We start from the raw sequence: 12500 nt of genomic DNA, 5'->3' as shown, positions 1-12500 counted from the left end.
TTTAAAGTGCTCCCATCGGTCCCGGGATAGGGTGGCTGATAGCTGGGAGCCCCCTGAGCACTGCCCCGGTGTTAGTTTTCGGAGAAATGCCCCCGTTGATTTGTTATGATTTTTTTTCCGCCGGCCGCCTGGTCGCCCTAATGCAAAGTCAATGGGAGTGAGGAGATAGAAAATTTTTCAAAGTTTTTCACTCGGCCGCCTGGTCCCCTAACTCGAAAATTTTAAAGTGCTCCCATCGGTCCCGGGATAGGGTGGCTGATAGCTGGGAGCCCCCTGAGCACTGCCCCGGTGTTAGTTTTCGGAGAAATGCCTCCGTTGATTTGTTATGATTTTTTTTCCGCCGGCCGCCTGGTCGCCCTAATGTAAAGTCAATGGGAGTGAGGAGATAGAAAATTTTTCAAAGTTTTTCACCCGGCCACAAACGACTCCAAAACACACTGGGGCTGTGGCTGGGACTCTCACCAGGACTGCCCCCTACTTTATTTATGGATTAAAAAGCATTCTATATTAATTTTTCGATTTTTGGGACCCGGGACGCCTGGTCACCTAACTCCCCTTCTATCCCTATGGGGGGGGACGGGGACATCGAAAACGCTCCCATCGCTGCCGAGGCACGCTGCGGGGACTCTCCCTACCATCGCCCCATGCTTCCTTTGAAGAATATATGACGTTTTTCAATTTTCACCGACATTTGAAAATCAAAACTTCAGAACATTTCATAGTTATTCTCAATGGGTTGTCTAGGGGCACACATCTCTAAACTGGGGGAAATGCTCAAAATGATTAAAAAGAAAAACAATGCCCCCAGACCCGGGGGGCTGATAGCTGGGAGCCCCCTGAGCACAGCCCCGGTGTTAGTTTCTGGAGAAATGCCCCCGTTGATTTGTTATGATTTTTTTTCCGCCGGCCGCCTGGTCGCCCTAATGCAAAGTCAATGGGAGTGAGGAGATAGAATATTTTTCAAAGTTTTTCACTCGGCCGTCTGGTCCCCTGACTCGAAAATTTTAAAGTGCTCCCATCGGTCCCGGGATAGGGTGGCTGATAGCTGGGAGCCTCCTGAGCACTGCCCCGGTGTTAGTTTCTGGAGAACTGCCCCCGTTGATTTGTTATGATCCGTAGTTGCCGGCCGGCCGCCCGGCATTGCTCTATCGGATGGAGCGTGGGCTGGCTATGGGAGATTTAGCGATTTTCGGAACCGGCCCCGATGGCCCCCCAAACCGGGTGGCCACGAGGTGGGACCCCCCTGAGCACTGCCCCGGTGTTAGTTTTCGGAGAAATGCCCCCGTTGATTTGTTATGATCCGTAGTTGCCGGCCGGCCGCCCGGCATTGCTCTATCGGATGGAGCGTGGGCTGGCTATGGGAGATTTAGCGATTTTCGGAACCGGCCCCGATCGCCCCCCAAACCGGGTGGCCACGAGGTGGGACCCCCCTGAGCACTGCCCCGGTGTTAGTTTTCGGAGAAATGCCCCCGTTGATTTGTTATGATCCGTAGTTGCCGGCCGGCCGCCCGGCATTGCTCTATCGGATGGAGCGTGGGCTGGCTATGGGAGATTTAGCGATTTTCGGAACCGGCCCCGATGGCCCCCCAAACCGGGTGGCCACGAGGTGGGACCCCCCTGAGCACTGCCCCGGTGTTAGTTTTCGGAGAAATGCCCCCGTTGATTTGTTATGATCCGTAGTTGCCGGCCGGCCGCCCGGCATTGCTCTATCGGATGGAGCGTGGGCTGGCTATGGGAGATTTAGCGATTTTCGGAACCGGCCCCGATCGCCCCCCAAACCGGGTGGCCACGAGGTGGGACCCCCCTGAGCACTGCCCCGGTGTTAGTTTTCGGAGAAATGCCCCCGTTGATTTGTTATGATCCGTAGTTGCCGGCCGGCCGCCCGGCATTGCTCTATCGGATGGAGCGTGGGCTGGCTATGGGAGATTTAGCGATTTTCGGAACCGGCCCCGATGGCCCCCCAAACCGGGTGGCCACGAGGTGGGACCCCCCTGAGCACTGCCCCGGTGTTAGTTTTCGGAGAAATGCCCCCGTTGATTTGTTATGATCCGTAGTTGCCGGCCGGCCGCCCGGCATTGCTCTATCGGATGGAGCGTGGGCTGGCTATGGGAGATTTAGCGATTTTCGGAACCGGCCCCGATCGCCCCCCAAACCGGGTGGCCACGAGGTGGGACCCCCCTGAGCACTGCCCCGGTGTTAGTTTTCGGAGAAATGCCCCCGTTGATTTGTTATGATCCGTAGTTGCCGGCCGGCCGCCCGGCATTGCTCTATCGGATGGAGCGTGGGCTGGCTATGGGAGATTTAGCGATTTTCGGAACCGGCCCCGATCGCCCCCCAAACCGGGTGGCCACGAGGTGGGACCCCCCTGAGCACTGCCCCGGTGTTAGTTTTCGGAGAAATGCCCCCGTTGATTTCTTATGATCCGTAGTTGCCGGCCGGCCGCCCGGCATTGCTCTATCGGATGGAGCGTGGGCTGGCTATGGGAGATTTAGCGATTTTCGGAACCGGCCCCGATCGCCCCCCAAACCGGGTGGCCACGAGGTGGGACCCCCCTGAGCACTGCCCCGGTGTTAGTTTTCGGAGAAATGCCCCCGTTGATTTGTTACGATTATTTTTCGCCCAGGCGATGTGCCTTTTCATTTTGTTTTGCACTTTCCTTCATTCCTTGGTGCATGCTACCATCTAACGGACACATTTCGGTACTGCAGTTTGAAAGTAATTTCCCCGTCTAGGGATCTCTCAATGCCCTGGGCTGCGAAAGGAGGGCACGGACACCCTATGTTCTCATGAGTGCAAAGCCCCCCCGGCTTCAAGGCATTCCAAAAGGAAAACCGGAGACACTGCTGTACACACACACACACACACACACACACACACACACACACACACACACACACAGAGAGAGAGAGAGAGAGAGAGAGAGAGAGAGAGATAGAGAGAGAGTAGTCACACAGTGGAATAAACTCCCCAGCGATGTGGTAGAAGCTGAAAGTTGGGGAACATTGTGATGGTCTATATTTCTTGGCAGATAATAAAAGATGCTCTTATCATGCCTCCGTTGATGTGTTATGATCCATAGGTTGCCGGCCGCCCGGCATTGCTCTGATCGGATGGACCGTGGGCTGCCTATGGCAGAGTATGGGCGATTCTTCAGCCGGCCCCGATGGCCCCCCAAACCGGGTGGCCACGAGGTGGGACCCCCCTGAGCACTGCCCCGGTGTTAGTTTTCGGAGAAATGCCTCCGTTGATTTGTTATGATTTTTTTTCCGCCGGCCGCCTGGTCGCCCTAATGTAAAGTCAATGGGAGTGAGGAGATAGAAAATTTTTCAAAGTTTTTCACCCGGCCACAAACGACTCCAAAACACACTGGGGCTGTGGCTGGGACTCTCACCAGGACTGCCCCCTACTTTATTTATGGATTAAAAAGCATTCTATATTAATTTTTCGATTTTTGGGACCCGGGACGCCTGGTCACCTAACTCCCCTTCTATCCCTATGGGGGGGGACGGGGACATCGAAAACGCTCCCATCGCTGCCGAGGCACGCTGCGGGGACTCTCCCTACCATCGCCCCATGCTTCCTTTGAAGAATATATGACGTTTTTCAATTTTCACCGACATTTGAAAATCAAAACTTCAGAACATTTCATAGTTATTCTCAATGGGTTGTCTAGGGGCACACATCTCTAAACTGGGGGAAATGCTCAAAATGATTAAAAAGAAAAACAATGCCCCCAGACCCGGGGGGCTGATAGCTGGGAGCCCCCTGAGCACAGCCCCGGTGTTAGTTTCTGGAGAAATGCCCCCGTTGATTTGTTATGATTTTTTTTCCGCCGGCCGCCTGGTCGCCCTAATGCAAAGTCAATGGGAGTGAGGAGATAGAATATTTTTCAAAGTTTTTCACTCGGCCGTCTGGTCCCCTGACTCGAAAATTTTAAAGTGCTCCCATCGGTCCCGGGATAGGGTGGCTGATAGCTGGGAGCCTCCTGAGCACTGCCCCGGTGTTAGTTTCTGGAGAACTGCCCCCGTTGATTTGTTATGATCCGTAGTTGCCGGCCGGCCGCCCGGCAGTGCTCTATCGGATGGAGCGTGGGCTGGCTATGGGAGATTTAGCGATTTTCGGAACCGGCCCCGATCGCCCCCCAAACCGGGTGGCCACGAGGTGGGACCCCCCTGAGCACTGCCCCGGTGTTAGTTTTCGGAGAAATGCCCCCGTTGATTTGTTATGATCCGTAGTTGCCGGCCGGCCGCCCGGCAGTGCTCTATCGGATGGAGCGTGGGCTGGCTATGGGAGATTTAGCGATTTTCGGAACCGGCCCCGATCGCCCCCCAAACCGGGTGGCCACGAGGTGGGACCCCCCTGAGCACTGCCCCGGTGTTAGTTTTCCGAGAAATGCCCCCGTTGATTTGTTATGATCCGTAGTTGCCGGCCGGCCGCCCGGCAGTGCTCTATCGGATGGAGCGTGGGCTGGCTATGGGAGATTTAGCGATTTTCGGAACCGGCCCCGATCGCCCCCCAAACCGGGTGGCCACGAGGTGGGACCCCCCTGAGCACTGCCCCGGTGTTAGTTTTCCGAGAAATGCCCCCGTTGATTTGTTATGATTATTTTTCGCCCAGGCGATGTGCCTTTTCATTTTGTTTTGCACTTTCCTTCATTCCTTGGTGCATGCTACCATCTAACGGACACATTTCGGTACTGCAGTTTGAAAGTAATTTCCCCGTCTAGGGATCTCTCAATGCCCTGGGCTGCGAAAGGAGGGCAAGGACACCCTATGTTCTCATGAGTGCAAAGCCCCCCCGGCTTCAAGGCATTCCAAAAGGAAAACCGGAGACACTGCTGTACACACACACACACACACACACACACACACACACACACACACACACAGAGAGAGAGAGAGAGAGAGAGAGAGATAGAGAGAGAGTAGTCACACAGTGGAATAAACTCCCCAGCGATGTGGTAGAAGCTGAAAGTTGGGGAACATTGTGATGGTCTATATTTCTTGGCAGATAATAAAAGATGCTCTTATCATGCCTCCGTTGATGTGTTATGATCCATAGGTTGCCGGCCGCCCGGCATTGCTCTGATCGGATGGACCGTGGGCTGCCTATGGCAGAGTATGGGCGATTCTTCAGCCGGCCCCGATGGCCCCCCAAACCGGGTGGCCACGAGGTGGGACCCCCCTGAGCACTGCCCCGGTGTTAGTTTTCCGAGAAATGCCCCCGTTGATTTGTTACGATTATTTTTCGCCCAGGCGATGTGCCTTTTCATTTTGTTTTGCACTTTCCTTCATTCCTTGGTGCATGCTGCCATCTAACGGACACATTTCGGTACTGCAGTTTGAAAGTAATTTCCCCGTCTAGGGATCTCTCTCTCGTCTAGGGACACTGCTGTACACACACACACACACACACACACACACACACACACACACACACACACACACACACACAGTGAGAGAGAGGGAGAGATAGAGAGAGAGAGAGGTGGAGAGGGAGAGAGAGGTGGAGATAGAGAGATGGAGATAGAGATGGAGATAGAGAGAGATGGAGATAGAGAGAGAGATGGAGATGGAGAGAGAGATGGTGATAGAGAGATAGAGATAGAGAGAGAGATGGTGATAGAGAGATGGAGATAGAGAGAGAGATGGTGATAGAGAGATGGAGATAGAGAGAGAGATGGTGACAGAGAGAGAGTCGTCACACTCTGGAACAAACTCCCCAGAAGCTGAAAGTTGGGGAACATTATGATGATCTTTATTTCTTGGCAGATAATAAATGATGATCTTACAGAGGGCGACTTACAACACCAGTGCAAACATACAGCGAAGGACAAGGCATCAATCGCGACAGAATCCCTTGAGTTAAAGCAGCAGATTCAGAATAACACACGTCAAAACAGACTGGAGACTAAAACGAGCACGAAAGGTGTCGAATATGTGGCCTCCTCTCGCTTGTAAACTCTCTCGTGTTCCTGTCGATGGGGTCGGCGGCTCGGGGCAGCGGCCTAGCAGCAGCAGGCAGGCCACCCGGCTGCCTGGGGCTGACCTCCGGGGCAGGCAGGCAGGCAGACCTCCAGGGCAGGCAGGCAGGCAGGCAGGCAGACCTCCAGGGCTAACAGGCTGACCTCCAGGGCTGGCAGGCTGACCTCCAGGGCTGGAAGGCAGGATGGCAGACCTCCAGGGCAGGCAGGCAGGCAGGCAGACCTCCAGGGCTGGCAGGGAGACCTCCAGGGCTGGCAGGCAGGCAGGCAGGGCTGTGTGGCTGGGGAGGGCAGGCTGGCAGGCAGGTAGGCCGTGCTGCTGCCAGGGCTGGAAGGCTGACCTCCAGGGCAGGCAGGCAGGCAGACCTCGAGGGCAGGCAGGCAGGTAGGCCGTGCTGCTGCCAGGGCTGGCAGGCAGACCTCCAGGGCTAACAGGCTGACCTCCAGGGCAGGCAGGCAGACCTCCAGGGCAGGCAGTGCTGCTACCAGGGCTGGATAGCAGACCTCCAGGGCAGGCAGGCAGACCTCCAGGGCAGGCAGGCAGACCTCCAGGGCAGGCAGGCAGACCTCCAGGGCTGGATAGCAGACCTCCAGGGCTAACAGGCTGACCTCCAGGGCTAACAGGCAGGCAGGCAGACCTCCAGGGCTGGATAGCAGACCTCCAGGGCTAACAGGCTGACCTCCAGGCCAGGCAGTGCTGCTGCCAGGGCAGGCAGGCAGACCTCCAGGGCAGGCAGTGCTGCTACCAGGGCAGGCAGTGCTGCTACCAGGGCTGGAAGGCAGACCTCCAGGGCTAACAGGCAGACCTCCAGGGCAGGCAGGCAGACCTCCAGGGCAGGCAGGCAGACCTCCAGGGCTGGATAGCTGACCTCCAGGGCTAACAGGCAGACCTCCAGGGCTGGCAGGCTGACCTCCAGGGCAGGCAGTGCTGCTGCCAGGGCAGGCAGGCAGACCTCCAGGGCTAACAGGCAGGCAGGCAGACCTCCAGGGCTGGATAGCAGACCTCCAGGGCTAACAGGCAGGCAGGCAGACCTCCAGGGCTGGATAGCAGACCTCCAGGGCTAACAGGCTGACCTCCAGGGCTAACAGGCAGGCAGGCAGACCTCCAGGGCTGGATAGCAGACCTCCAGGGCTAACAGGCTGACCTCCAGGGCAGGCAGTGCTGCTACCAGGGCAGGCAGGCAGACCTCCAGGGCAGGCAGTGCTGCTGCCAGGGCAGGCAGGCAGACCTCCAGGGCTGGATAGCAGACCTCCAGGGCTAACAGGCAGACCTCCAGGGCTGGATAGCAGACCTCCAGGGCTGGATAGCAGACCTCCAGGGCAGGCAGTGCTGCTACCAGGGCAGGCAGTGCTGCTGCCAGGGCAGGCAGGCAGACCTCCAGGGCAGGCAGTGCTGCTACCAGGGCTGGATAGCAGACCTCCAGGGCTAACAGGCAGGCAGGCAGACCTCCAGGGCTGGATAGCAGACCTCCAGGGCTAACAGGCTGACCTCCAGGCCAGGCAGTGCTGCTGCCAGGGCAGGCAGGCAGACCTCCAGGGCAGGCAGTGCTGCTACCAGGGCAGGCAGTGCTGCTACCAGGGCTGGAAGGCAGACCTCCAGGGCTAACAGGCAGACCTCCAGGGCAGGCAGGCAGACCTCCAGGGCAGGCAGGCAGACCTCCAGGGCTGGATAGCTGACCTCCAGGGCTAACAGGCAGACCTCCAGGGCTGGCAGGCTGACCTCCAGGGCAGGCAGTGCTGCTGCCAGGGCAGGCAGGCAGACCTCCAGGGCTAACAGGCAGGCAGGCAGACCTCCAGGGCTGGATAGCAGACCTCCAGGGCTAACAGGCAGGCAGGCAGACCTCCAGGGCTGGATAGCAGACCTCCAGGGCTAACAGGCTGACCTCCAGGGCTAACAGGCAGGCAGGCAGACCTCCAGGGCTGGATAGCAGACCTCCAGGGCTAACAGGCTGACCTCCAGGCCAGGCAGTGCTGCTGCCAGGGCAGGCAGGCAGACCTCCAGGGCAGGCAGTGCTGCTACCAGGGCAGGCAGTGCTGCTACCAGGGCTGGAAGGCAGACCTCCAGGGCTAACAGGCAGACCTCCAGGGCAGGCAGGCAGACCTCCAGGGCAGGCAGGCAGACCTCCAGGGCTGGATAGCTGACCTCCAGGGCTAACAGGCAGACCTCCAGGGCTGGCAGGCTGACCTCCAGGGCAGGCAGTGCTGCTGCCAGGGCAGGCAGGCAGACCTCCAGGGCTAACAGGCAGGCAGGCAGACCTCCAGGGCTGGATAGCAGACCTCCAGGGCTAACAGGCAGGCAGGCAGACCTCCAGGGCTGGATAGCAGACCTCCAGGGCTAACAGGCTGACCTCCAGGCCAGGCAGTGCTGCTGCCAGGGCAGGCAGGCAGACCTCCAGGGCAGGCAGTGCTGCTACCAGGGCAGGCAGTGCTGCTACCAGGGCTGGAAGGCAGACCTCCAGGGCTAACAGGCAGACCTCCAGGGCAGGCAGGCAGACCTCCAGGGCAGGCAGGCAGACCTCCAGGGCTGGATAGCTGACCTCCAGGGCTAACAGGCAGACCTCCAGGGCTGGCAGGCTGACCTCCAGGGCAGGCAGTGCTGCTGCCAGGGCAGGCAGGCAGACCTCCAGGGCTAACAGGCAGGCAGGCAGACCTCCAGGGCTGGATAGCAGACCTCCAGGGCTAACAGGCAGGCAGGCAGACCTCCAGGGCTGGATAGCAGACCTCCAGGGCTAACAGGCTGACCTCCAGGGCTAACAGGCAGGCAGGCAGACCTCCAGGGCTGGATAGCAGACCTCCAGGGCTAACAGGCTGACCTCCAGGGCAGGCAGTGCTGCTACCAGGGCAGGCAGGCAGACCTCCAGGGCAGGCAGTGCTGCTGCCAGGGCAGGCAGGCAGACCTCCAGGGCTGGATAGCAGACCTCCAGGGCTAACAGGCAGACCTCCAGGGCTGGATAGCAGACCTCCAGGGCTGGATAGCAGACCTCCAGGGCAGGCAGTGCTGCTACCAGGGCAGGCAGTGCTGCTGCCAGGGCAGGCAGGCAGACCTCCAGGGCAGGCAGTGCTGCTACCAGGGCTGGATAGCAGACCTCCAGGGCTAACAGGCAGGCAGGCAGACCTCCAGGGCTGGATAGCAGACCTCCAGGGCTAACAGGCTGACCTCCAGGCCAGGCAGTGCTGCTGCCAGGGCAGGCAGGCAGACCTCCAGGGCAGGCAGTGCTGCTACCAGGGCAGGCAGTGCTGCTACCAGGGCTGGAAGGCAGACCTCCAGGGCTAACAGGCAGACCTCCAGGGCAGGCAGGCAGACCTCCAGGGCAGGCAGGCAGACCTCCAGGGCTGGATAGCTGACCTCCAGGGCTAACAGGCAGACCTCCAGGGCTGGCAGGCTGACCTCCAGGGCAGGCAGTGCTGCTGCCAGGGCAGGCAGGCAGACCTCCAGGGCTAACAGGCAGGCAGGCAGACCTCCAGGGCTGGATAGCAGACCTCCAGGGCTAACAGGCAGGCAGGCAGACCTCCAGGGCTGGATAGCAGACCTCCAGGGCTAACAGGCTGACCTCCAGGGCTAACAGGCAGGCAGGCAGACCTCCAGGGCTGGATAGCAGACCTCCAGGGCTAACAGGCTGACCTCCAGGGCAGGCAGTGCTGCTACCAGGGCAGGCAGGCAGACCTCCAGGGCAGGCAGTGCTGCTGCCAGGGCAGGCAGGCAGACCTCCAGGGCTGGATAGCAGACCTCCAGGGCTAACAGGCAGACCTCCAGGGCTGGATAGCAGACCTCCAGGGCTGGATAGCAGACCTCCAGGGCAGGCAGTGCTGCTACCAGGGCAGGCAGTGCTGCTGCCAGGGCAGGCAGGCAGACCTCCAGGGCAGGCAGTGCTGCTACCAGGGCTGGATAGCAGACCTCCAGGGCTAACAGGCAGGCAGGCAGACCTCCAGGGCTGGATAGCAGACCTCCAGGGCTAACAGGCTGACCTCCAGGCCAGGCAGTGCTGCTGCCAGGGCAGGCAGGCAGACCTCCAGGGCAGGCAGTGCTGCTACCAGGGCAGGCAGTGCTGCTACCAGGGCTGGAAGGCAGACCTCCAGGGCTAACAGGCAGACCTCCAGGGCAGGCAGGCAGACCTCCAGGGCAGGCAGGCAGACCTCCAGGGCTGGATAGCTGACCTCCAGGGCTAACAGGCAGACCTCCAGGGCTGGCAGGCTGACCTCCAGGGCAGGCAGTGCTGCTGCCAGGGCAGGCAGGCAGACCTCCAGGGCTAACAGGCAGGCAGGCAGACCTCCAGGGCTGGATAGCAGACCTCCAGGGCTAACAGGCAGGCAGGCAGACCTCCAGGGCTGGATAGCAGACCTCCAGGGCTAACAGGCTGACCTCCAGGGCTAACAGGCAGGCAGGCAGACCTCCAGGGCTGGATAGCAGACCTCCAGGGCTAACAGGCTGACCTCCAGGGCAGGCAGTGCTGCTACCAGGGCAGGCAGGCAGACCTCCAGGGCAGGCAGGCAGACCTCCAGGGCTGGATAGCAGACCTCCAGGGCTAACAGGCAGACCTCCAGGGCTGGATAGCAGACCTCCAGGGCTGGATAGCAGACCTCCAGGGCAGGCAGTGCTGCTACCAGGGCAGGCAGTGCTGCTGCCAGGGCAGGCAGGCAGACCTCCAGGGCAGGCAGTGCTGCTACCAGGGCTGGATAGCAGACCTCCAGGGCTAACAGGCAGGCAGGCAGACCTCCAGGGCTGGATAGCAGACCTCCAGGGCTAACAGGCAGGCAGGCAGACCTCCAGGGCTGGATAGCAGACCTCCAGGGCAGGCAGTGCTGCTACCAGGGCAGGCAGTGCTGCTACCAGGGCTGGAAGGCAGACCTCCAGGGCAGGCAGTGCTGCTACCAGGGCTGGATAGCAGACCTCCAGGGCTGGATAGCAGACCTCCAGGGCAGGCAGGCAGACCTCCAGGGCTGGATAGCAGACCTCCAGGGCTGGCAGGCAGGCAGGCAGACCTCCAGGGCTGGATAGCAGACCTCCAGGGCAGGATAGCAGACCTCCAGGGCTGGATGGCAGGCAGGCAGACCTCCAGGGCTGGATAGCAGACCTCCAGGGCTGGCAGGCAGACCTCCAGGGCTGGATAGCAGACCTCCAGGGCTGGCAGGCTGACCTCCAGGGCAGGCAGGCCGGGCCCCCGGTGCTGCATCTCGGCCGCTGCCTGGGGCGGACCGGCCCGGGTGCCCTTGCGCTTTTTCGACACCAGGGGGCAGTTGGGTGCCATTCCGTCCCTCGTGTGGCGAAATGGCGGTACTGCACCTCCGCCTTTTTGCTGGAGAAAGTCCGCAGTCGGGACAATGCGCCACACGGTCCGTCGGCAGGAGGCCCGGGCCCGGGCACAACTCCCCGGTGGGGACGGACGCCGGGCTGGAGCTTCCCTTCAGCACACACACTCACTCACTCACTCTCTGACCGACCGACCGACCGACGGCTCCCAGCGCTCAGCCTGCAGGGCTACACACCCCGGTGGGTGCGGGCTCCGGGCTGGAGCTCTCCTTCAGCACACACACTCACTCTCTGACCGACCGAACGACCGACGGCTCCCAGCGCTCAGTCAGCAGGCCTACTCCTCCCCGGTGGGGACGGACGCCGGGCTGGAGCTTTCCTTCAGCACACACACTCACTGACTGACCGACCGACGGCTCCCAGCGCTCAGCCTGCAGGGCTACACACCCCGGTGGGTGCGGGCTCCGGGCTGGAGCTCTCCTTCAGCACACACACTCACTGACTGACCGACCGAACGACCGACGGCTCCCAGCGCTCAGCCTGCAGGGCTACACCTCCCCGGTGGGTGCGGGCTCCGGGCTGGAGCTTCCCTTCAGCACACACACTCACTCTCTGACCGACCGACCGACCGACGGCTCCCAGCGCTCAGCCTGCAGGGCTACACCTCCCCGGTGGGTGCGGGCTCCGGGCTGGAGCACACACACTCACTGACTGACCGACCGAACGACCGACGGCTCCCAGCGCTCAGCCTGCAGGGCTACACCTCCCCGGTGGGTGCGGGCTCCGGGCTGGAGCTTTCCTTCAGCACACACACTCACTGACTGACCGACCGAACGACCGACGGCTCCCAGCGCTCAGCCTGCAGGGCTACACCTCCCCGGTGGGTGCGGGCTCCGGGCTGGAGCTCTCCTTCAGCACACACACTCACTCTCTGACCGACCGAACGACCGACGGCTCCCAGCGCTCAGCCTGCAGGGCTACACCTCCCCGGTGGGTGCGGGCTCCGGGCTGGAGCTCTCCTTCAGCACACACACTCACTCTCTGACCGACCGAACGACCGACGGCTCCCAGCGCTCAGTCAGCAGGCCTACTCCTCCCCGGTGGGTGCGGGCTCCGGGCTGGAGCTTTCCTTCAGCACACACACTCACTGACTGACCGACCGAACGACCGACGGCTCCCAGCGCTCGGCCTGCAGGGCTACACCTCACCGGTGGGTGCGGGCTCCGCGCTGGAGCTTTCCTTCAGCACTCACTGACCGACGGCTCCCGG

Source organism: Amia ocellicauda, unplaced genomic scaffold (assembly GCF_036373705.1).
Source record: "Amia ocellicauda isolate fAmiCal2 unplaced genomic scaffold, fAmiCal2.hap1 HAP1_SCAFFOLD_120, whole genome shotgun sequence".
Classification (NCBI taxonomy): domain Eukaryota; kingdom Metazoa; phylum Chordata; class Actinopteri; order Amiiformes; family Amiidae; genus Amia; species Amia ocellicauda.
This window is presented reverse-complemented; position numbering follows the sequence as displayed.